Source organism: Corvus hawaiiensis, chromosome 2 (assembly GCF_020740725.1).
Source record: "Corvus hawaiiensis isolate bCorHaw1 chromosome 2, bCorHaw1.pri.cur, whole genome shotgun sequence".
Taxonomy (NCBI): domain Eukaryota; kingdom Metazoa; phylum Chordata; class Aves; order Passeriformes; family Corvidae; genus Corvus; species Corvus hawaiiensis.
In genome coordinates this window covers 60084690-60109886 of record NC_063214.1, presented here as the reverse complement: position 1 = coordinate 60109886, position 25197 = coordinate 60084690, and the positions used below count along the sequence as shown (strand labels likewise).

The following is a 25197-nucleotide window of genomic DNA, read 5'->3' as shown; positions in this document are numbered from 1 at the left end:
ACGCATATATCAAACCAGGAGTCCCGTGGAAAGGAAATATATATATACGGACAGACAGATTCTTGCTAGCTGTTTCAGAGATGTTTATTTCTCCAGCCGCATGGCCGGGGCTCTGCCGAGGAACTGTTCCAGTCACGGGACCAAGGGTCCTTCTGCCCGCGCAGGGAACACAAACCAACCAATGGGAACGAGGCTGAGCAGGGGCAGGGAAGCCCCGTGTCTGTGCCCTCAGGGCCCCTCTCCCAGGGCTACACGGCGGGGGAGGGACCCCAACACCTCACCCGTTTTATTTTAATAAAAGGAGAATGAAAACAACTGGATAAACATAACAAGAACAGTTTCAAAACAAAACAAGCCACCCTCCTGAGTCTTTAAATGTCCAAACAGATTCTCTGGAACATCTTAGGGCTGACAGAAGGGAGACAGAATTCTCTGAGCATGCTTTGTGGGGAAACTGAGGCAGGAGAGGGTTTAACTTCTTCCCTCCCCCTTTTCATCCCCCACTCGGCATTGGAAAGGGATTTTTGGGGAAACAATTGGCAAAAGCATGGTTTTGTGAGGGAAACCATGGATGAAAAAACGGATTGGGAATACACTGGGGGTAATAGGACATAGGGTAAAAGGGAAAGGTGGGATTAGGAAAGGGAAACTGTAGGGGGGGCTTACAATGGAGATACTGTCTAACATGACTACGATTTTTTGCATATATACTGCCTTTTACAGGAACACCATCAGGCCCAGTGACCTGCGATGCTTGTAACCCTTTTCTCCCTAGTACAATATTAAATTCCACCACCTCTCCATCTCCCAAGCTTGGGATCCATTTTTCAGGGTTATTCTTTTTAATAGCAGTTCTATGCACGAATATGTCTTGCTGGTTGTCACACCTTGTTATAAAACCATAATTTTGCTTAACATTATACCATTTTACTATCCCTAAGGTCTTAGTTGCTATGATCTTTTCCTTTTTTCGAGTGGCTGCTGTTTTCTGTCTCGCTGCGTCTTTGCTCTCTCCTTCGGTCGCTCCCGTGTTGGAATTGTCGGGGCTGCTGGTGCCTGCGCGCTCTTCCCGGGGTCGCGTTCGGGGCTGCGCGGGCCGGGCCGGGCCACGCCGCTCAGTTCTCCGTGCGTCGCCTCCTCTGGTCGCAGCTTCGCTGCCGCTGCCGGGCGCTGTACCCACGTCTCGGCCGGGCCCCTGAGCGACGACCCCCCCGTGCCCTGCTCCAGCGCGCGTCTCGGCTGGGCGCGGCTCCGTTCCATCGCCACCACCGCCAGCCGCCGCCCGCACACCGCCCCTCTCGGTCGGGCGTTCACGGGGCTCGCTCCACCACGCGCTGCACAGGACCGGGCGGGCACTGCCGGGTCCCGCCGCTCCCGCCGCGCCTCGCTCCGCCACCGACACTGCGGCTCGCGTGGCTCCGCCCGCGCGCGGGAATTGCCTCGCTGCTGCTCGCAGAGCGCTCGGTGCACGTGGCCTGGGCCGCACGGTCCCTGCGCCACGCTTCCCTTCACCAGGACACAGCTGACACTGCTCAACAGTCTCGGTAACTAAATAATATTCACGAAAATATTCTTCCATCGGCATATATCTTGACTCCAGTATTAACTGTGTCCAAACGGTTTTCCAAAAGCCCTTCGTAAGAATTAAATCCCAAGAAACATAGAAAAAGTTCTTAAACAACCATGCCAGGAAGTGTTTCAGTTCTTTTTGAGCTTGAATCAAGCTAAAATTTACAAATCGTTGTTCAAGAATCATTTTAAGTTTAAGATAAATGTCCATATGCGGCTCTGAGAGCCAAGAGTCTTCCCACGGTTCCTCCATAGTTTAGATATGGAATAGCAAAGCAAAACCAAGAAGAGGAATCCAAAGTTTCCAGGGTTTACTCACACAAATCAGTCGCTTAGGGATCGGGGATCGTTCTGCTCACAAATCTCCACCATTTGTTGCAGTGGGGATCCTGCAACACGCATATATCAAACCAGGAGTCCCGTGGAAAGGAAATATATATATACGGACAGACAGATTCTTGCTAGCTGTTTCAGAGATGTTTATTTCTCCAGCCGCATGGCCGGAGCTCTGCCGAGGAACTGTTCCAGTCACGGGACCAAGGGTCCTTCTGCCCGCGCAGGGAACACAAACCAACCAATGGGAACGAGGCTGAGCAGGGACAGGGAAGCCCCGTGTCTGTGCCCTCAGGGCCCCTCTCCCAGGGCTACACGGCGGGGGAGGGACCCCAACAAATATGCAGGGTCCTGCACCTGGGGCAGGGCAATTCGTGGTATCAATGCAAAGTAGGTGATTGAGAGCAGTCTGGTAGAGAAGGACTTGAGAATATTGGTAGGTGAAAAACTGGACATGAGCTGGCAATGTGGGCTCACAGCCCAGAGAGCCTCTTACACAGGAGTTGTAAAGATCTGTTTTCCCTTGGAGTGCTGTGTTCCAGGTGACTGCTCTGTGCTTTCCCAATGCCTCACAAGAAGCCTGAAATGTCCAAACACAAAATCAAAATAGATAGTGCCTCACCTGAGAGTTGTCAGCTTCTCCTGTTTCAGGTGCTTGCAAGCCACAAGTTTGAAAGCGAAGTAGTGAGATTTAGAGAGATTATATGCTGGTATTTGAAATTAAAGTTTCCAACAGAGTGTAATTAATATAGCAAAACCACTAAATGGAAATGATTTAAAAAATGTGCCCATCTTCACCCAAGTTTCTGGCACACCACAAGGCTGATAATGTTCTGCACTAGAAGTGACTCTGCATGCCTGAATTAATATCCTATTGATATCCAAGTGTATTGTATATATGTCACCTGCTCTATCAAAATTCTTTAATTTTCTTCTCTTTGGGATCCATTGTCTCTGCTAGGGTGTTGTAACATAAGCTATCAAAAGCCATTTATAGTTGAGCCATCTCTGAACAGTTTAGAAACCAATGTGTGCAAAGACCAGAAGTTAGGTTTAGAAGCTGGAGGAGGGCAGTAGTGAAACCTGCAGCAGCAGACTGACTGGATTTGGGGTGTTTTGGAGGACAGACTGACTTTTTTTTCAGTTGATCACTGTGTATGTCTTCTTCCATCCCCTACCTTTCCTTCCCTTCTCTCATCCAGGGTACTTTTCTGACTCAAACTTTAAGTGTGTTGGATGCTTCTGGTGTTGTCAAGCACTGTCAAATATTTGCTGGTAGAGGTTTAGGGTGGCCCTTTCTGACTCAGGTGAAGTTGAAAGTTTATCCAGGAGTTGTCTTCAGCAGCAGCTTAAAAATATAAAGAAATTTAAATCTGTGCTCAACTCATACAGTGTATTCTATTGATAATTTATGTTTGATTTTCCAAATGCCAAAGATAGCAAACCTCATGCTTTATTAATGTATTAGTCCATCCTGACAGACAGTTCACAGAATTAATTCTGCAAGTCCAAAAAGACCTGCTAGAAGTTAACTGATACAGTACCATCTTGCAGGTCTTGGACACACTGAAACAGTAACTGAGAAAAGTGTGAACAGACTGGGTCCTAACCAAAGTTAATGCCAATGACATCTCTATGTTGGGTTTTTGAACAGGTCTGTATTTTTGCAGGAATATCTGACTAACACTTTTCTTAATGATAGTGGCAGAATCAGGAGGAACTGTACCCTGCGACTTGTAACAGAAATGTGAATTACTGCCCTGCTGTTCCCTCAGACTGTGTGTGTGTGCTTGAGTGCTGACTGAGACCTTGCCAAGGAGGAAGATAAAGAAGTAGTAGTAATGAATTAGACAAAGAAACAGCTCACCAAAGAGCTTTCCTCTGTTCCTTCTGCTCTTGGATTGCATTCAGTTCTGAAGTTTTGTGCTGCATTCCCAATAATAGGCATGGGGAAAGTGGGGATTTTACATTTCTGTTTATAACATAAGGTTCTGACTTCATTATTCCAGTCTGCAGACAGTGGAGACACACAGGCTTCTGTTCTTCTTCAGAACTGGTTGAACAGTGTTAACTCAGGTTGACTCTAGTCAGTCAGGAACGTGACAACACCTTTAAGGTGAAGCATCTAAATGTAAAAAAATAGCCTAGCACGAGTCCTTATCTTCCCAGGAACTCAGGCACTTGTTAATCCTTAGACAATCATGACTATGACAATGCAAACACTTCAGATCTAAAACCAGAAGGAGGTGAAAAAATCACTTTCAAAATGGCTCAGATTTAAGAAAAAAGATGTTTAATTGGGCCTGGAAGTAATGAGACACACATTCTGCCTGCTAAGCTAATTTTGAAAAGTTCCCGTGTCATATATGAAAAGATCCTAGCTCTCCAGCAGTGTTAACTACAGCTGTTTCTGAGGTTAAAGAAAGCCCTGTGTTCAAAACCTGTTACAAGGTTGAACATTATCTGTATCACAGTTCATTCCATTTTTTTTCTAACTGGAAAGCAGACAGGAGAAACAGGAGCACAAAAATATCCATGGCCAGATTTCTTTACGTAAAAAAAGAGAAGAAAATCCCGGCATTCTGGGATATATTCTGAATTGTGAAGTCATCTTGAAAGAGAAATTTCACTGTATGTGAGTGTAGGTGGGAGTATAAAAATATGTGATAAAAATAGCAGACTACGTGGAAATCAGCACCGTTATGTGGATGCATACCTGAGGATGTTAAATGATAATATCTGAGAGAGTTATGCTTTAGATCTGTATTTATATAATACATTTCAAACTAAAATTTAAAAAACCCTAACCAAACCACCCGTACGTAATTTTCAAATTAGATTTCAAATAATTTCTTTATTTTGAATTCTAATTTCAACTCAGACACTGGCTTCTGTTTTGTCTTTGGGAACTGCTTAGAAAAATCAAGACTGTTTTAACTATTCTGCAGTTGGTGGCTCATGTTGACAAAGAACTTTTCAACAAAGTCCGTGAAAAGTACTCTTTTTCTGAAGTAAAATTCAGGGAATAAGTACTACATACTGAAAGTATGAAACTATGATCAAAATGCTTAGAGCATTAAGAAATCACTGTATTGCAGAAAAGACTCAGTTATTAAGAGGTTAATTGATCAAAATGATGATTTTCAGAACAAGAGAATATTTTGTAGGCTCATATGAAGCACAGCTATGGGTACAGCAAACAGAATTTTTTCATATGCTTTGTTTATGGTATTGGAAGCAAAAGATATATTTTGTAGATTGACAAAACATAGAACTTCATGTGGTTAATTTGTGCTGTATAAAATAAACTGCCTTCTAAGTCAGTATGGTAAGGCAACAGGGAAAACCACTGACACTTATATTGAGCACTGTTTTTATATTCTCTTACTGTACCTAGAGTCATCAGAAAACCACACTTCAGATGTTCTCTTAAGTGTCAGTTGGTCTTTGTTACTATCAGCAGGAAGCAGGAGGAGCATATGTCTATGGGGATGCAATTTATGATAAAATACACCTAATTAAATCTCTTGAGGATTTATATTCACGCGTGCTGTGAAACTGAATCATATTAATATTTCCCAATAAATTGTAGCAGAATTAAAGCATCTGTTTTAAATTTCTAAGTGTGCACCTAAACTTCATTTCCCTGTCTTCATACCACAAATTTGAACTAACATGAAAGGCACTTTATTACAGCAATATCAGCCATGAGAGGTACTCAGGACATCTTGGAGAGAAACACCTACAGCGTAGTTATGCTGCCACATATTGGAGTAGGAGTAATGGTGTAGGTTTTATAAATTGATGCTTAAATCACCCAACTGGAATAGATTATTAAAGCTGTTTTTATTGCTATTTCTTCTTTTAACTCTTTTTAGCCCATTTTCGTACTAGAAGACAAATATCCAATGTAGTATCCACTCTGGGGGTAAAAAGTGCTTTCCACAATTTGTGGTATCCTAGCAAGGACAAAGCTAGCAAATAGATATGCCAGATTTAAGACATTTCATTGAAGTCTTACACAGTATTTTTTCCCTCTTCTCTGTCCTGAAGTCTTAGATTTGCGTGGTCTGGTACAGAAAGAATTATCAATTAATACATCCTTTTGCTGCTTTAAAAAATAAAAAACTAACTTTGAGTTGTCACTTGGATATTAGTTTGTACTCTGTGGAGGTGGTTTATTATATAGCCTTTAGATTTTTTTATTATTTCATTAAGCTGTATGTAAGTGAAGTGCTAGGTGAGTAAATGATACGTTAGCTACAGTGAGTGTATAGATTTTTGTTCCTGACATGCCTAAGAGCCAATGCTTATGGAAAGTGAGCTATTGTTTTGTGTATTCAGTGAAATATATTAGCTGCTGCATAGTCTGTACTTACATTATGAAACTTGGCAGAACATAGATTGGAATATGGCAGTTATTTGGTTTAATTGCCTTACAGGCTCTTAAAAATCTAAGAAGTTGTTTTCTGTTACACTCTACTTCATGTTTATAAGTGTGCATAGTACAGCTGAAAGAAATATTTCACATGCTTCAATTACTTAAGCACAGCATTTGTGGAAGTCTAGAAACTGGCTAAACAGAGGACAATAAATAGTATTGTACTTTTGTCTTCTGTGTATATCATGAGACTTCAGCTGTATGAAGGAAAGTAAGACTTTTGAAAGCTGCTTGAAAAGCAGCTGCTTGGTCTAAACAGGCACAGTCATTCATCTAAATTGATGAGAAAAGAGCAAACAAATCATAAACTGATCTATTGTTACTATTTTCCAACAAAGATTTCAAACTGTCATTTCTTCTAATATAATTTAAAAAAAAAAAAAACTTTAAAAGGAATCAGGTAAAGCATTACCAGCTTCAGTGAGTCCAAGCTGTCATATTTTAGCTGTAGATACACAAGTTAGGAAGTAAAATGGCAAACATGCTTTATTAGTGGCTTTATTTCTCTGAAAAGGTCAGTAAATTGAAATGAGTTTATACACCTCAGGGACTTTCTGGTCCCTGAACATCTGGGTGATGAGCCTGGAACATGGCCCTTGAAAACCAAAACCTCACTTGTAGAGGAATAGAACCAAATGAAACGTATGTAATTAGTGATGTGTTCCAATCTGTACATGGGCAGCTGTATGGTTGGTGCTGTGTAAATACTGCAGCGATAAACGTGAGTAATGAAAATCAGGAATTGCCTAATTATGCATGAAATAATTTGAAGATTATGGGCAGATTCATTTCAGAAGCTAATGAGTGAAGCACAAGTATCCTATGTATCATCCAGAGAAGATGAAGAGGAGTTATAAGCGTATTTGCCCACATGTCACATGTGCCATGATTTTAATAAAAGAATAAACACAGAATTCAAGTCTAGGATTTAGGAAATATGGTGAGTGCAAAATAGAAGTAATACTTGGTACAGATATCTGAAACTTGCTAAAGCAAGTGCCAAGCTCTTACTAAGTTCAGAAAGACCAGTGTCCTTTTTGGAAGCAATGGAAGCATCGTGTTACATGGTCAGCTTTGATGTTGACAGGGCCCTTTGGATGTATTTCTGTGTCTGTATAATAAGTGACTGATTCACAAGGTGTTTATTTAGCAAAATTTAAAAGGCAGAAATCAAACAATGTTGTGAATTCATGTCATGCTACGCCTACCAAGTAGTTACTAGGAGCTTTTAGGGCCTGATCCCTAAATCCTGTCAAATTGAGGAAGACTTCCACCAGGTGCAGCAGTTATTAAATCACCCCATGAATGGTGGTGCAGAATCCCATGTGTTAGCTGTATTTTGTGATCATACAGTACTTGGTTTGCTTTTTCAATTCTTTTTTCCTCTTCTCACGGGTCTGCTTCTACTGTGTAAGCAAAGACGATACTGCCGTGATAGTGAGGGGTTTTTCCCCGAAATAAAATGAAAGGTGGAGGTCACCCATTCTGCAGTGCTGCCTTCAGAATGATTAAGTGTTGTTCCGTCTCCCAAGTGCTCTTCAGATAACCTGGCTTCTCATACTGGCTTGACAGTTACATCTCTTCTCTTTATTAATTACTATGAACACAAGCAAGTGCCCTGGACTAAGTTAATGTCAGAATAAAATAAATTGAACCTGGCTTTCACTTCAGTTTCGTGTGTGAATTGAAAGTCCCCTGTGAAAGGTGAAAGGAATTGAGGCTAAAAAGAGTCATCTGCTCTGAGCTCTCAGGGACCAGGCATTTAGTGCACCCTGCTTTTTTGCCTTCTGATAAGATAAATCAGGGTATAGGCACCTTCCTTTACTTTTTAAAACATAATGTTTTGCTTTGGTTTTGTTCAAATTTTTTCTAAAGTTAAAGAAAAAAGTTGTTGAAGTTTTGGCAAAATGTAGAAGTACTTTTAGGTCATTGCAATATTAATAAAGAACAGAAAGAAAAATCAGTTTTAGAGGATTTAAAAGCTAGATGACAAAATAATTCTTGTTCAGATACAGCTTCTTGCTGAAGCAAATAGGAGCTTTTTAGAAGCAACTCTGTCAAAGTAAGTGACTCAAACCAAGCAGCTAGTAGCCCATCTTCAAGGAAGATGATGCTCTAGACATCATAAAAAATCAACAAAAAACCACAAAACACCCCTCAAGATTACAAGAAAGAAATACTTGAATCCATCCAGTTTATATTCCTCATTGAAATATCCTTAAGGATGCCCTATTTTGACTTCTGGATGGAGATTAGATGCAATAGTAGTTTCACTATGTCCACCTACAAATGAATGTATTTATCTAAGAACCCCAAGTAGATAAAACCCCAAGATCTGATGTCCCTCTCCCCTAAGTAGAGAAAATTAATATCTTAGGAAGGCTGTTCATGGGCCTCTCCTTTTTATTTGTTGGTTATTTTTTTCCTCTCTGTTGTGCCTTTATTTCTTTTTGAAGAAATCCTTTTTTATTTATATAATTGTGGCTTCTCAATAACTCAAAAAACTCTTCCAAAACCCTTCCAATTATCTGTCATGTGTTTCTGTCTATATTTTCGTTCTTCATTTTCTCTAGCTTTAGGAGCTGGGCCTAACTGAATGTCTGTATGGATGCATAGGTTCCCTGCTTGAGACTGTCCTCAAGTCATGACTAGGTTACTTCGTTCTAAATAATACATTAACTCACAAATTTTTTTTTTTTTACTCTCTTTTTATTCTTGTAGTTCTTTTCTGTCATGGGTGTAAATATCCAGCTTTGTCATGTATGTCCATCTTGAAGAAGTAATTCGATTTCTCTGCAGTTTCATTGGCCAGCAGGAATAAATGTTTCACTTTTTTCCTCTTCTGTCTGGTTTTGGCTTAACTGTTTAGCTTATATGTGAATAAACACAGCACCTCTGTGTTTATTCACATGGTCATGGCACAGCCTGCTGGGGTTTTTTAACACTCTGTGTAATATGCCTGTATCCAAGGGTCATAAAAGCCTTTGCATTTTGGGTGGTCAATTCTATGCTGTGACTTAGAGTGGGGAAATAGATGAATGAAAGAGCTGACCAGTCCTGCTTTTGCAAGTGAACTGATGGTGCTCTTCTGCATGTCCTGACAGAAATTCTTTAGCACGGTCACTTACCAGTTTCAGGCAAAGACCAGGTTCATCTTATTTTCCTTTGTCTATATAGGTCATATGAGATGCTTCTTCCCCTGCAGGACTCTGAGGTCAAAAGTCTTGGTTTTGAAATAATACTTTGTCAACCCAGAAAGTCTCCCTTTCAGTTTTCTTCTGTATCTTAGACTTACTTCCACCAATGGGATTGCAGCAATATATGCCTTTGTGTCCTTGTATTGGATCCCATCCTTCTCTTAAGAGGTAGCTTTGAGCAGAAGCTAATTAAATCTACACACATTTAGCATGACATTAAAATTATTTTTTTTCTTATCTGCAGTAGCTGTTTATGAAACATTATTACTGTCCCAGTAATTAATATTTCTCAGACTGTCATTTCAAGTGAGTGAGAAAAAATCACAACAGTGTCTGATGTGTTTTTCTTCCTGGAGTCTCAATTTTATTGAGCTGGAGTGAGTGCTTGGCACATCCAAATCTTCAGACCTGCATGGAGCTGTGCTTAGTGACATAGTGGAGATTGCGGCTGCTCTCTGGATAGTGGCAGGAGGGCACGGCTCGGCCTCGCTCTGTTCAAGGGAAGGAGGGAATGCTTGTCTCCTCAGTTTTCCTGCTAAATCCAGCACACTCTGCTTGTCTTGTGATGCACATAATGTTATATTTGATGCATATAACATGTTTAATGTCTGAAATTAAGATTGTGTGTCAGGACAGGACAAAAACGGTCTTGCTAATTGTTACAAAGTGTTACCAGTAATGGCTTAGAGAAGACTTTTGGAACAGGGCAGGTGAAACACAGATTTGGAAGAAACATAATGATTTTAGTTATAGGCTAGTTGTGTTGAAATTAGTTAGAATAGGAAGGAATTTGGGCCCAGCTAGAGTTAATTAAAATAGTTAAGAGAGCTGGACCTGAAATGGGTTTTAAGATGTTAGTAACTGATTACCAAATAACTGATGATCTGTCATTTGTATGTTTGCTTAGCTGTGCTTAGAATGAGAAATAGAAACATTGATAAGTTGGTGTAGGGAACAAGGACAATTACCAGTTTCCTCCCTTGGTGGGAACCCGTTCAAAAGTCATGCAAGAGGAAACTTAGAGGTCACTAAAGTAATTAGGATTGTTAGAGTTCAGAAAGGCAAAAAGTTCAAAATGAGGAAGAGGAGCATACTTCATCTTTTTAAGACCACTGGCCCAATTCAAGACCACCGACTCAATTCAGAACACACATTGCGCATGCTTAATGACATTTAAGCTCATTTCCATATGAAGTGGAGAATGGGAGGTGTTAATGTTATGAATATGCATTTGTATTTTGGATATTCATAATTTTTGTAAATAAAAGCTTTTTGTTTGCTTGGATCGGGCCCTGCGTCTTAGGGATCTATCCCACGCAGTGCCTGGCACCAAATAAAACATGCTCTTTCTAACTCTAAACTGTTAGAGAGTTTTTGTCTGTCTCAGTTGGATATCGATATTAGATCGATATTCATATTTTGGTAAATCACAGACACCTGATGACACTTGTTCAGCACAATCCCCAAGTCTCCAGCAGGTCATATCTCAAGGACTGCTGGGTTGTCCTGGTGTTAAGCACTCATCAATAAAGTTACTTTTTGGGAACCCATATGCACTTTTAACATTCATAATACTCTGCATCAAAAAGTTCCACCATTTATTTACACGATGTGTGAAGAACTGCTTTCCTCAGTTTGCTGTGGATTTTCCTATAATTTAATGCCTGCTTCTTCTGGTATTCACATCATACAGTTGTTCCCTACTTGTTGTCTTCCTGGACCAAATGAATTCATACACCTCAGTCATATCTTCTTATCTCATTTTTTTCAGTTTTGGCCCTGAAGAGTTGTACTCTTTTTTTTTTTTTTCTTAGAATGTAATTTGCTCCATACCTCTATGCTTTTTTACTGGGGAAAATTAATGCCCCAATAATTCTTATTTCTTTTACTGTCCTTTCAAAGAGAACACCACAATTTATAATGAAATACTGTTTTGTCAATTGCAATTGGTATCTTACTCTTCTAGAAATAATCATCCTTGCTACTGAGGATACATTGAATAATAATGGTGAAATCTCACCCTGGCTTCTCAAGGATTTTCCTCAGATTCATTTTTGCAATGCCATTATATCCGTGTGCTACAAAATGTCACACCAATGTGTCAGCCTGACTTTTCAGGTGCTTATAAGAAGGGGTCTTGTGTGCGAGATGTCAGTGGCTCTAAAATCACGTGGCTGGCTGTACTGACCATGGGTGGTGTGGGGAGCTGGCTGGCCTGGGAGTGCAGAGCTCTGGCATTCTGAGCAGCTCACCTGGCTGCACTGTCAGAGAGAAGGTCCTGCAGATGCTTTGGCAGCCCCTGAGCTGGAGTCTAAGGTAGATTTTGTCTTTTTTGTCACCACAGCAAGCCATAAAAATGGCAGTCGTGAAATGAAAGGAATTGCATTAATTTCAGTCAACATCTGCTGAGGATACTGGGATAGCGTATTTTGTGTTGGGAGCTTCATGTTTGGATTTCCAAAACAAATTTTGAAGGATTTCTGTTCCATGAAAACGTCAAATCTTGGCTTACCTCCTAATTCAAATTCGGGTTTCTTTCTTGAAAGCACAAAAAATCATGTAATAAAAATTCAGATTTCCAGACAGCCGTACTTAGGTTTCAGTTGAAAGATAATTTCTTTTTTTTTTCTACATGTTATTAGTAAGAAACTTTATTACATCTACGCTTTTTGCATTTGTATTTCTCTCATCACTGCAATGGCTGTTAGTGTCCCAGTGTGCTGCTTAAATTTTCTTTTGCCTAATTTTGTTTCCTTACTTCATTGCACAGCCTTCAATACCCTAAGTGCTTTTTTGTTTACGCCCTTGACATTCACAAATGATGATGCTTTTCAGCCATTCTGTAACTAAGCTATACCTATTTGTCTCATAGCCTTCTGATTACAGAGTAAATATGCAGCTATGGAAAATACACATTCTCTAATGTATATTAGTAGAAGCAGATGGTGCAATCTGTTCTTTGATGGAATTCAGTTTCTAAAACTGATTTAATCTGGTTTGCAGCAAATACCATTCCAGTACCGTCTGTCATGGAACATGGGCAAAGGGAGATGTCCCATTTCAGGTTGTTTGTATTTCATGGCAATAAAGCGTTTATTTCATGTGTTACATGGGGTGTGTCATAACAGAACACCTCTTATACAGGCACATTGTTTCAATGCACAATACTATGTTGTTTGTTACTTGGTATTTTTATATATTATTGTTTTTCATTACCCCTTTAGCACTACAAAGCAGTGTGCTGCCAGTGTCCTTTGTAAACCCAATTTTCATGCAGCCATTAATAGAATTTGCACTTGAGGAGAAATGATGGAGAATTATTTTCTTCATTTGTCAAGTGGAGAGGAATTTTAAATTAATTATAACAGCATTTTGCATAATTTGGCATTTTTCCCATTGTGAAAAAGAAGTTTCCTTGTTTCTTCAGAATGGAGGATTTTCCAAAATTGTGGAGGCCAGATAAACTGTTTGTGCTCTGCTTCTGCTAAGCCAAATGCAGAAGAGAATACAGTGTGTAGTACCTGTCTTCTTTAGCTCAGAGATTCTGTAGTCCCTAAAGCAGGAAGTACTTGACCTGAAGTGCTGAATTGTTATAGAAGTCTTGAGGCTCTGTATAGCTGGAGAAACAGGCTTGCAGAGGCAGTTTTCTTCTCCCCACTTACCACAAAATATTTGCAGCTCTAGCAATAAAGAAAGGAAAGTGGTAGGTAATTTATGTTTCATTTTGTGCTGCATTGAAGGATGTGTGAATCCTCCAAAATGTTGTGGAGTTATTAAATTAAAGGATTTAGTGGCCTAGAGCAAGTAGTCCAAAAATTATTGCAGAAATAACGTGATTTAAAAGCATCTGTTTGGAAAAAAACCTGTTAGGCTTCTTACCTTTCTGAGTAATTGCTTGACTGTTCTCTACATTTTAAAAATTAAATATTTGCTACAGCTGGTTTTTTGGGGGCTTTTTAAGTGATTCTGTTTTCCAGTTCTTTTCTCTAGAGTGTCTTCATGTCCTCTAGACTTACAGCTAGAATGTAAAAATTTATCTCCCATGGAATTTAAACCAGCTCCAAAGCTGTCAAATGTCACAACTTTCACAAAAGATGGTTTGTTTTTCTCTTCCCCTAGAGATGCTTATAACTTTATTTTTGTACAAAGTCAGTAAATAATAACAAAAATTAATTTTCAAGGTGCCTTTCAAGGTGATTACATTATGTAAACGAAAAGGAACGTATTATGTCAGTGGGGAAAAGAATACTTCCTTTCTCATCTAATCAAAGAATGGCTTGGGTTGGAAGGGACCTTAAGGATCATGTGGTTCCAAACCCCTGCCATAAGCAGGGACACGTTCCACTAGAAGGTGTAGTAAAATATTAAGTATATGTGATATCTCATGATTGTTCCTAGAAGAATACCATGTATGCCACTGAAGAAAGAGCAGGTACCCAGCAGTTCACATCATTCTGAGCTGGCCTACATTGACTGATGTGTATTCTCTGCCAACAGCAGTGTGTGTATTGTTGAGTCCAGACAAGTTCTCCCATTGATGTTAAGTGTTTTTTAAACATTTACAGCTCTAAATATCTCTAATACTAAAGGTAACTTTTTATAAAGTTACAAATTTTTTAGCATTTTTAAGTGTGGTGGGTTAACCTTGGTTGGGTGCCAGATGCCCACCCAACTGCTTTCACACTCTCCCTCCTCATCAGGGCAGTGGAAAAAAATAATGTGGAAAACATCATGTGTCGAGTTATAGGCAGTTTAATGAAAGAAAGCAAAGGTTGTGTGTGGAAGCAAAGCAAAAATATAGATTTAATTTCTACTTCCCATCAGCAGGAGATGTCCGGCCACTTTATGGGAAGCTGGGCCCCAGTACACATAGCAGCTGCTTCAGAAGAGAACTCCTTAGTAAGAAATGTCATTCTCCTTTCTCTTTAACTTTTATTGCTGAATATGAGACCTTATGGTACAGGATATCCCTTTGGTCAGCTGGGGTCAGCTGTCCTGGCTGTGTCCCTTCCCAACCTCTTGCTCACTCCCAGCCTCCCGGCCCCTGTGGGTGTTGGAGAGTCAGCCTTGGTGCTGTGGGGGTGCTGCTCAGGCACTTCAGGAGCTGCTGTGGGGAAGGCTCAGCCCATCCCAGTCACATCCAGTGCACTGATACACACTAGTTTACACTGCCAGTTGAGAAATATATGCACGATGAATTAAAGGCTATAGTTGTTTTTGGAAAACTGATACTTTTCCCAGTAATAATGGTTTCACACTAACAAATTCAGTTCATGACAAACCAGTGAAATTTGTATGGAGCATTTCTTCTTATATATATGTATTTTTTTAAATTGCAGCCTTAAGTGTAATTAAGAAAAACTAAAAAGCAAGCTTTAAAATACAATGGTCCTGAAACTTCTTTCAAGACCTTTTTTTTTTTTTTTCTTCCCTGTGGAAGACAACTAAATTACACATGAATGGAGTCTGCTTTCACACATATCTTATGGAAAACCCAGTTATCCAGCTTCCTGTTGGGGAAGCTAGACAATGTTTGTGCTTCAGCCACTAACTGTTTTTGCAATTTGTCATGCCGGACAAATCTATAATTAAATCTTTGGGGCTTTTTATTTAATAACAGAATAGGTATGGCTTCACAAAGTCTGGGTGAGTTTCTTTGTGTTCACAAATAAGAGGCAGTCTTCTGAAAATCTCTAATTAAGAAAATACTAATGTAGCAGAGCTCAAAGTGCATGGAGCTAAGTTTATTTCTTAGCAAGTAAGCTCTCTAGGGAATGTTCTGAAGATGATGTTCTGAACTGCTAAGCTTATGTTGGTTTTTTCTTCCAAACAAAGGCGGAGTTATTTTTTAAGTTACATTTTTCAAATGCAAAATGAAATCTTACACTTTCTGGACTCAGTTGCCTTAAAACCTAGCCATGTCCTTGTTGTGCCTTGTGGTTATTAGTGTGCTTTTTAAAGAAATAATGTTGAAATAATGTTGAAATAACTTTGAGAATTGTTGGTTTAAAGCTATAGCAGAGCTTGCAGCTGAGTTTTGAGTCACAGTCTCCTGATCCTGAAGGTATTTTCACTTTACTGAGAGCTTTTATCGGGGCTAATGGTGATACAGCTGTGGCTTTGATAAGCACCACCCTCAAGATGATGCACGGAAGCCAAGTTCAGGCTTTCTAAGGAAAGAACACTCAGGTTTGCCCTCTGCATCAATATTTCAAAGACCAGATCTTGAGGAAGGTGACTTGAACCAAATTGAATGGTGCAGGGCTGCTATAAAACCTTCCTTTACAACCTGGCGAGCGGGAATAGAGTCCTGTGGCAGGTGGCCCTTTGGTGGCTCTTTTTGCCATTGCCATCACCTCCCAGCTGCAGAGCCTGGCAGCTCCCAGCCCTATTCCTGCTTGCTGGGCTCCTGCTGCACAGCTTGTTTCTGCCTCTGGCTTTGCTGCAGCTGCATATCCTCTTGTTCTGCTTGTGGGAGCACAGTTCCCACTTGAACAGGTGGGGGACATCCAGCAGTGATTTTCCAGTGGAGGTGGGCAGGTATGTAATGTATTTGGAGAGGGAGCTGGAGAAGCACTTGTTGTGCAAAATAGGAGGAGGTAAAATGTAGTTAAAACTATCAAGCAAATACAGCAGAGCAGTAGTTCTGTGCAACTGGCAAAGGAAATACAATTGGCTGAAAGAATGATGATAAAAGTTTTTAAAAATCACCAGTTTTGTGGTTTAACTGATATATCTTTCAGTCTGCTCTGTGTAACCTTTTTTTTCCTGTGGCTTGCAGGAGAAACTGCTGAATTTTCCACTTAGGGGATGAGCAAGACTGCTTTTTTGCATGGACTGAGGAGAAAGACAGGTTTCTTTCCTGCATTTGCTTTGGGTTTTATAGCAATACTAGGGTTTCTAGGATTGCTGAACCTGCACAGCTCTTCTTTTTAGCTTAATGCTGATTTTGTTTGGATTAAGTGTGATTTCAGAGTTCAGTTAAAACTAATTTCGTTCTCTTTGCTTGCAGGAAAGAGTGTTGGGAGGGTCAATTCAGCAGTTCAGTGTGAGCTAATTCTGCAGTTTAGTGCAACCATATGTTTAAACTATTGAACAGCAGCTGAACTGTGCACGATTCCCCTCTAAGCCAAAGGCAGTATATAGTCATTAACACATGGGCATGTGCAGTACATTCTCGCAGCAGCTGCCTTTCAGTGCCCTTTGCAGCAGTTCCTTGATGGTTGTTTCCAAGCGTATTTGAACTGAAGGGAGGGGCAGGTCCTCTGAAAGGTGTTCTGCTATCTGGCATTTTAGGGTCTGCGCACTAAGGAAGGAAGAGACAGAGAAAAACGTTGAGGATTTGAGCCAGCTAGGTTTTCTAGGGAAGCAGTCCAAATGTTTTCCAGATTGCCACAAACTGTTAAATTGTTTACAGTAAATTTTAACTGGAAGATCCCCAATTGAGCCAGATGCCGTGGCTGTTTGTAGAGCAATCAGCAGAGTGGTGAAGTATCTGGGAATTGGAGTTTTAGAGATGGCAACATGTATTTGGAGGCAGAGTGCTGGCAGCTGTAACTTGATAAAGACATTTTGCAGGAGAAGGGGAGGAGAGGTTCATATTGAAGAGATGTAGCTGAGGTGCTGTAGGGATTTTTTTTTTTTTTTTTTTTTTTTTTTTTTTGAGGACTTGTAGCCAAGAGTCTGCCTCTTTCTTTCTACCTCCTTAGCTGTGAGCAGTTTCATTGTGGAGTGAATTGGCTGAGCTTGTAAATCATCCTTGCTTTTACCAGTAATTCAAGACCTAGGCCTTTCAGGGCATGGTAAAGATGTACCTTTTCTGTCTAACAAGCTACTTTTTAAAATCCTCTTTTCTTGTCCCCATTAGCAAAGTGTGCATGATTTCTGCATCTCAGATTGACAAGAACTATTTGGCTTTGTGTTGCCTGGACCTAAAAATCCCTATTACTTCTACTGTTCATTTCAAAACAGCTACAAGCATACCAGATTAGTTTTGGCAGGAAAACGAAGATTATGTAATTTTGAGACAGGTCTACTTGTTTTACTTTGAAAAATAATAGTTCAGAATTTAGAATTCCTCTTCTAAAATCTAAATTGAAATAGTGTCTAGCAAATAAATCCTTTTGTTGTGGAGAAATTTGAGGACTGAGGGAAATAAGAGCAGGAAAGGAAATTGCATTTTTGAAAATGGAAGTGAAAAAGGAGACTTTATCTGGCTTTAATTCAGGAGATAATATTCATGTTAAAATTAAAGGGCTGGGCTTTTTCTGTCTTGCTTAGTTTGCTGATGAGTCACTTTTCCTAGATCGCCTTCTCTAGTATTAGTAATGGGCTTGTGAGGCGGCTGGTGCTTCCCCCGGAGCCCGGAACCGCTCTGTGGTTACTCATCCCTACCTCTATTTCAGATGCTGCCATCTCTCTGTGCTGTATCGACTGCAGTGTCAAAGGGTTGGCTCAGAGGCAGAGGCCTGTGGGTTGTCACCTGTGTGTCTTAGCTGAACTGACCCAAAGACTTTTCAACCTATGTTTTTTCCCCTTGCTTGCTGTTTTTCAGGAGTGTGTCCACCAGACTGCTGCCTATCCAGCCATTCCTATTGTTTAGTGCTTCTCTTGCAGACTCTGTGTTGCCTCCCTCTCTTTTTCCATGTGGGACTGATGTGTGTCACATACATTTGCATGGTTCTTTACAGCTCTCTCTCCAAAATCTCACCTGCATCCCCATTTCTCCTGGCACGTTGCCTGATTTTTTGTTGATGTACCTTATCACTCTCCCAGTCTCAAACCTTGTCTCATGCCTGTGGTCGAGGTACCCTTACATGCTCCGGACAACACGAAAGGACATCCAGGTTTTACTTCAGCCTAGTTTTAGACCTTTCTGTCACTGGAATAAGGCACAAGTATAAGCACCCTGGTATAAAAATCTTATGTGTTTTATCCACTTAGAAATTAAGATAAAGTGTCCCATATTGAGCTACAGCATGTAACTGAGCATGCATGGATGCACTTTTACCCTGACTTGGTCCTCAGGGAAGACCGTCCTCTTTAGTTCTGCTATTGCTTGTTCTCAAACTTGATGTTATCACTTGTGTTGGGCAGGAAACTGGGCAGATCAGAGATGTTCATGGTATGTGTATTAATAAGAAAATATTGGAAGTATGGTAGGAACCAATAATGGAGGGTTTTTTCCGTTCTGGGCACTAATTGATTGAATATGATGACCGTAGGTTGGAAAGGACTGCAAAATCTTGACATTTTTAACAACTGCAAAGCTTCAAACTTCTCTGCTCTTCCAGAATACATGAATTGTAATAAGGAAGTGTTCATTTCTTTGCAATAAATGGTAGGACAAGAGGAAACAACCTCAAGCTATACCTGGGGAGGTTTAGATTGGATTTTAGGAAACATTTTCTCACTGAAGTGGATGTCAAGCATTGGAACAGGCTGCCAAGGGTAATGATTGAGTCACCATCCCTGGAGGCATTTAAAACATGTGTAGGGATGCTCTGGGACATGGTTTAGTGGTGGCTTTGGCAATGATGGGTTAATGTTTGAAATTGATGACCTTTTCCAACTGAAATGATTCTGTGATTCTGTGGTTGGTTGTATGACTTTCTATCAATCAACCGCCTAAGGAGTACTGAGAGGGCCATTTTACCTGGCAAGGGGGTGGTGCTGTGACCCAAGTCCTGAAAAGTCCTCCTGAAAGGACAAGGAGGGTGCAGAGGCTGCCTTGCTCACAAGGGTGAATGGGAATCTGCATTTAAGGATATTTGGTCATGGACCCCTTTTCACTGCAAAAAGGGATGCTGAGTAAAAGGGGCAAGCAACAAACAACATACAGAGACCCAGACCTGGACAGACAAACCTCATGGAGGCAGGGACAAGAAACAAACTTTGTCAGCCACATTAATGGATAGGCTACTTATAACCTCATTTAACAGTCATAGACGATACCTCTATGGTATGAAGGTACAATTCCTTTTTGAGCTTAGCCTCAGATAAAACTCTTCCACCTTGTCCCCAGTGTGGACCAGGCACTGCCAGAGCCTGACTTTATCAGTGTCAGAATGCTTCCAGCAGAAATATCTGTAAACACATGTGAGCTTCATTAAAAATATCTGTGATGTCAAGCAGATGTTAAAATTTTCTACATGCTAATTGCGTTAGGGCTTCACTTAACATGTTTAAAGTTGTGCATCAAATACATAGAGAAAATAATTCAATTATATCACTCCTAGAATGCTAAAATCGGTCCTATTTTATCTTTAAATTATTTGTTCTCACAAGCTTAGCCCAGAAGGTTTTAGTCATTTGCAATACTAAACTCAGAGAGGAAAACTTGGATTGGTTTTAATCAATTATTCACTTTTTGTCAATCCAGAAAATAAAATGCATAGGAAATTGTTACTTATTGTTGAACTGCCATTTGTATCATCTGATGTTCTGTACTGGAGGAAGATATGTAGAATTGGAGTCTTCAGTTGCGGCTGGGGTGCCTGTCTGAGTATTAGACATGAAATTATCATATATTCATATGATTCATTGCTTATCCTTCAACATATATAGTTGAAGATGTCAACTTCAGAAAAATCTAATATCTGAACACATAATAATTGCAGCACTTTTCTTGAAATGCCAGGGTTTCAGGACTTAAAAATAGTTATAAATCATATTCTGTATTAATAATCTGAAACATTTCGTTATTTAACACCAGCAAATGCACTTCTTAATGCCATTTCCATTCAGCTCATGCTCTTCTCTGTCTGCCTGTCTAGTCTTTATAAATGGGGACAGACTCACTTTGCTTTGACTGTGCTGGAGTAACACTGAGTGAAGAACAGTGGATTCATCTGTGCAATGGAGGCTGTCATCCGCCTCCATGGAACGTGAGACAGTAGGGCTCCTTGCAATGAAACAAAACGTGCAGAATTTGCATGTTGTTCTTATCTTTGAGAATATATGACAGATTGTTTTGTGTAGCAACAGATTGTCATTTTTATTATTAGATAGTGTGTGTTTTTACTGGTGTGGCCATTCTGGTAATATCCTATGGTGTTTGTGCTTGAGCACTGCCATCGAGTTGTTTCAGCAGGATGTGCACCACAGGGTGCTGAATTCCCTTAGTTCTCACAGAATTACAAAAACTTTTAAAATTTCAGTAGCTTATAAGAATGTTAATCTCTTTTTGATCATCTGCTTGCTTCTTATATTACTGATATTCTTGCTTGGAAGAAAAGTCAAAAGAGATGCTACCTGAACCTCAGCAAGGTGCAGAAGTCCAAATGAACACAAGAGGAGTAGGTGGGAGGCTATATTGTTACATTTATTAGTTTGTTTTGGATGAGATTTTTTCAGGATGTACTTACTTCTGTCATGTTTGGGATACTTAGCAAAATAAGGAAGCAAAGAAAAAACTTTGTGACCCATACCAGGTATCATGAAACTGGTTCTAGTACAGAATTACTGAGTAAGGAACTATGAGACCATTAGTCCTTGGCTTTCAGTTCCCTAGTATTTGACTGGGAACTTCTGTGAGCAGTCAGAAAAAAGCTACAAAACTGTGCAGAGATGGAGAATTTGTGTTTCTTCCCTGCCAAAGCTTTGGGCAGTGGGCCTGCTCTCTTCCAGTGCATCTCTGCTGGATGATACTGCCGAGAGAGAAGCAACCCAACTTTTCCTTTTTGCAACAGTAAGGCTGACTCTTTACTTACTGGTCCCCTGTGTACATATAGCCAGGCACAAAAAGGAATTGAAACTTTCCTCTCTCATCTGTAAAATAATTTCTTTAGAAATGCAAAGAATTCAAGCCCTAGCAGTGTTTCTGATTAATACTTGCTTCAAATCTTTGAAACATTTGTTTTGTGACAAAAGATTAATCACAGTAGATTATCAGTTCTAAAGGTCTTTGGTTTATTTTTTATTGCTGAAAATTACATGTGTTTAAAAAACAATGAACATCTCTTCCTAGGAATGTACATACTGTCTTTATCTGTCTCCCTGTATCAGCTTGCTACATGTTGACAAGTCCTATGGAATTATTTCCAGTCTGTTTGAATGTTTTTTTCCCCCTTATTCAACTGTTAAGCACAATGTCAAATCAAAGCTGTGGTATGAAATGTGTTTTGCTGGGAAACGACCATGATGAATTTGATGCCGTGCTGGCTGCTTGCTGTATTTCAAGGCGGAAGAGCTATATTTGATCTTGGGGGTGGAAGAGAAAACCATAGTGTGCAGGCTGGTGGCTGCTCTGTTGCTAATTCACTGGCAGTTTTGGGGAAAAAATACCTGCATTCTCTCTTTATTTTTTTAGGCCAGCTATTAGCATGAATTGTGGCTCTAGCTATTTCAACAAGAGTTCAGTGGAAAATTTAATTTTTGGAGAGTTGTGTATGGTTCTGAGCCATAACTTAAGTCTTTTAATTCCTGGAAATCATAATAAAGAGTAGTAGGTAAAAACCACTTCTCCTTTAAATCAGTATCACCAGTGGCTCAGAATATCTATTGATTTTTTTCTTTATTCCTACCAGCAGTTTCAATTAAGATTCAGCAGGTCCACTCTGATAAAACTCTGCATAAAACACTGCCTGACATTCTTGGTTAATACTGCTTTTTAAATTCTGTTTAAGAAATGAACACTTAAAAGTAATTATATCTGTAACATGTTAAAACATCAATCTAAAAGGCTAGTTTAATAATGCCCAGTTTATTACTTTTGTTATGTGTTTTTGAGTGTATAATTACTGGAATGTATAAATTTATATATTTCATCAAATTTTTTCAGACACCAGCCCTGCAAAATTAAAAAGTCAATTATATTCCCCCAGACATACTGTTTTCTGAATATGACAGACGTTGAAAAAAACCCCAAATGCTCTATTTTCCCTGCAAATACCAACAAATCATCTGGACAAAATGATTATGGGCTGTTTGTCTTTACCCTTTGTAATGCACTAAGCAAACTTCAGTGCTTCATACCCACGTGAACCATTTGCTAATTTGGTGTTTATGCCATGTTTGTCAGTCTCTTTATTCATGTGGTTTTGGGAGGCCAACTCCAGATGTGCAGCAGCTGTTGTTCCACATAGGATTTTGTGACAATATTCCACATGGAAGCCTGGTGGAAGGAAGGTAACCTGAGGCTCTGTCATTCTCTGTGAAATCATGAAAGCTGCAGAAAAATAAATGAGAAGGGCAGCCATTAGGGAGAAGAGCAAGATGCATGTGTAGAATAAATGCTATTAATAAAAAGGTTTGCCTCCTGAGTCACCGTGCTTCCCATATAAATTTCCATATTGGCATGTGGCCATTGCTGTAATTATTTGCACTAAAAAGTAGTATCAGGGATGTAGTGTATTTTTAGCTCTCACTACAGCAGTAGAAACAAAAAAAAAGTTAACATTTTACTGTAAAGCCAGTTTTCTAAAGACCATCTGAGATCTGTGAGATCTGTGGTTGTAATTTGGAAACCTTTGGCAAGAAATCTCAAAGTACAACACAAATACCTCTGAAATTTCAGAGAGATACATTTGTAGCTGATGGATTTGTTACTTGCTGTGTATAGGTCTTTCTGAAGTCTTCTGCCATTTCACAAACAAACTTAGATAGTCCCTTTCCAATTCACTTGGTAGGCTTCCATTCTGTTTCCTAAGCAGGCAGTAAGTTTTTCTTTGCTTTCAAGATTTTGTGCTGGAGAACTTTACTTGTTAAATGTAACTTCACTGCCATCAACCTTTGGAGGGAGGCCTCTGAGAAGTGTATTAGCTGTCTTACACATTTGGTTTTTTACTGGTTTGGAAATTGGCAGGTTGACATAAAAGAGCTGAAATGCATATCCTGCATGGTGAGTGAAAAATGTTAAGAAATAAATTGCTGGTGTACTTTTGTCCAAAGAAGAATTAATTAAAGGAAGCTGGACTGAATGGGGTTGAAATTTCCTCTATTGTAATTTTAGAATGCTAGACCAGGCAGAGACCTTGAACATGAGTGGTGTCTGAAGTCCAAGACTGACAATTCATCATTGAAGAGCTAATGTTCTTTGGCTGTTTACCTGAAGAAATGAAGGATATTGTAAATTTATGTTGTAAAGAGTAATGAATATAAAGCCCAGTGCAAGGAGGATTAATCATGAAGAAATGCCACTGCTGAATGCCTGGCACTCCCTGAAAACATGACACCATCTGATGTATTTAAGTATTGTTAGGACTCTGTGCTGTAGCTGTAGTGAGAAGGACTCTGGAACAGCATTGCAAATCAAGTAACTAAATCTGGTGTACATGAAGTTGGTGCAGTGGCCTTGGAGGGGAAGAGAGTGACAAGAATTCCCTGGTTGTCTCGAGGAGCCCCTGTCTCATGAGCAGGAGCAGTATCAATAAACAGGTTGAGCAGGAAATCTCCTTTATGTAAAGGAAAAATGGGGGGAGAAGTGAGATGAAAAATAGCTAGAATACAGGAGAGGGAGGACTGGAAAATTCCCCAGATCAAACCAATAGGAAACACGATGAACTGGAAAAAAAAATAATTAAAGCCAAACTATTTAAAAATTTTAAGTTATTGAGACCAAAAAGAAAAATATTAAGCAATGGAGAAGTAGAGAAAAAGACAGATTTGTAGAAAAGATAGTGATTTAGTTTTGGCCTATGCCTCTTTGTGAAATGTGAGTTTAGAAGACCTTTGGTAACCAGATCAAGAAAATCTTTAAAGTCATTTAATTAGGTTGAAGGCCAAAAGATAAACTCCTGTGATAAGCAAAAAATGTTCACTGTTCATTTCCCTTCCAATTGATTTTCCTTCAAGCTAAGAAAGAAACATGCTACATTTGGACAGAAGGCAGCATTGATATAAAAATGTAGAATATGAGGCAGTGGTTGCTTAAGAGTGGTTAAAACTGCAGAACAAATGACAAGTCTGCAAAGATTCAAGAGGAAACAAGTTTATGTCTGTGTATGAGAAAAAACTGCCCCCACCTACTGTCCTGCAATACCAGCTATGAAGGATGATTTGCTTTCCTTCCAGTTGCTACAACTAGAGAATTTATTTCTTAATTTAATACTTCCTTCAAATGTAATTTATTTAGGTTGTTCAGGTGTTAAATCAGAAACATGCTGAATTTAAACTTTATCTTTTTGGTCATACATGATATCTTTACAAAAATAAATCAGTGGTCTCAAACATTTACAGTTGTTTTTAAAAAACTGCCAGTTTTACCATTTTTATGTTTTACACTAGTAAACATGCAGTTACTATTTGCATTAATGTCACCATGTTAATTTTTGTTTGAAAGATGCAAGCATCACTGTACATTTATTGAGCTGTGTTGTACTGTGTTTAGTGGAAATTGACTCCTCTGCCTATGAGATACCCCTTTGGAAACAAAACAGCTTCACTGATAATTAACACATTTAACAACGTAATTAATTGTATGTGCCATAAAACCATTTTGTCTGAAGGGTCATTGTCCTGTGCTTTTCTAGAGCTTGGTTTCTTGCATCTTCATTTCAAGTAGAAATTCTTGAGTGCTAAATCTGAAGTAAATGAAACACTCTCTCTACGTCATCATACAGAAGCTTTAAATTACATAGGGATGAGCTTGACAAGATGTCCTCAACCTCTGACCTTCTCAGAGTCTTTCCCAAAGAGAACTGAAAGTCACTTGTTGTT

General features: G+C 39.5%; 1 protein-coding gene across 1 annotated transcript in view; it reads left to right on the top strand.

The window, feature by feature from the left end:
- GTF2F2 (general transcription factor IIF subunit 2) overlaps nt 1-25197 on the top strand; it is a 90254-nt gene that overhangs the window by 54937 nt on the left and 10120 nt on the right. The window lies entirely within an intron of this gene.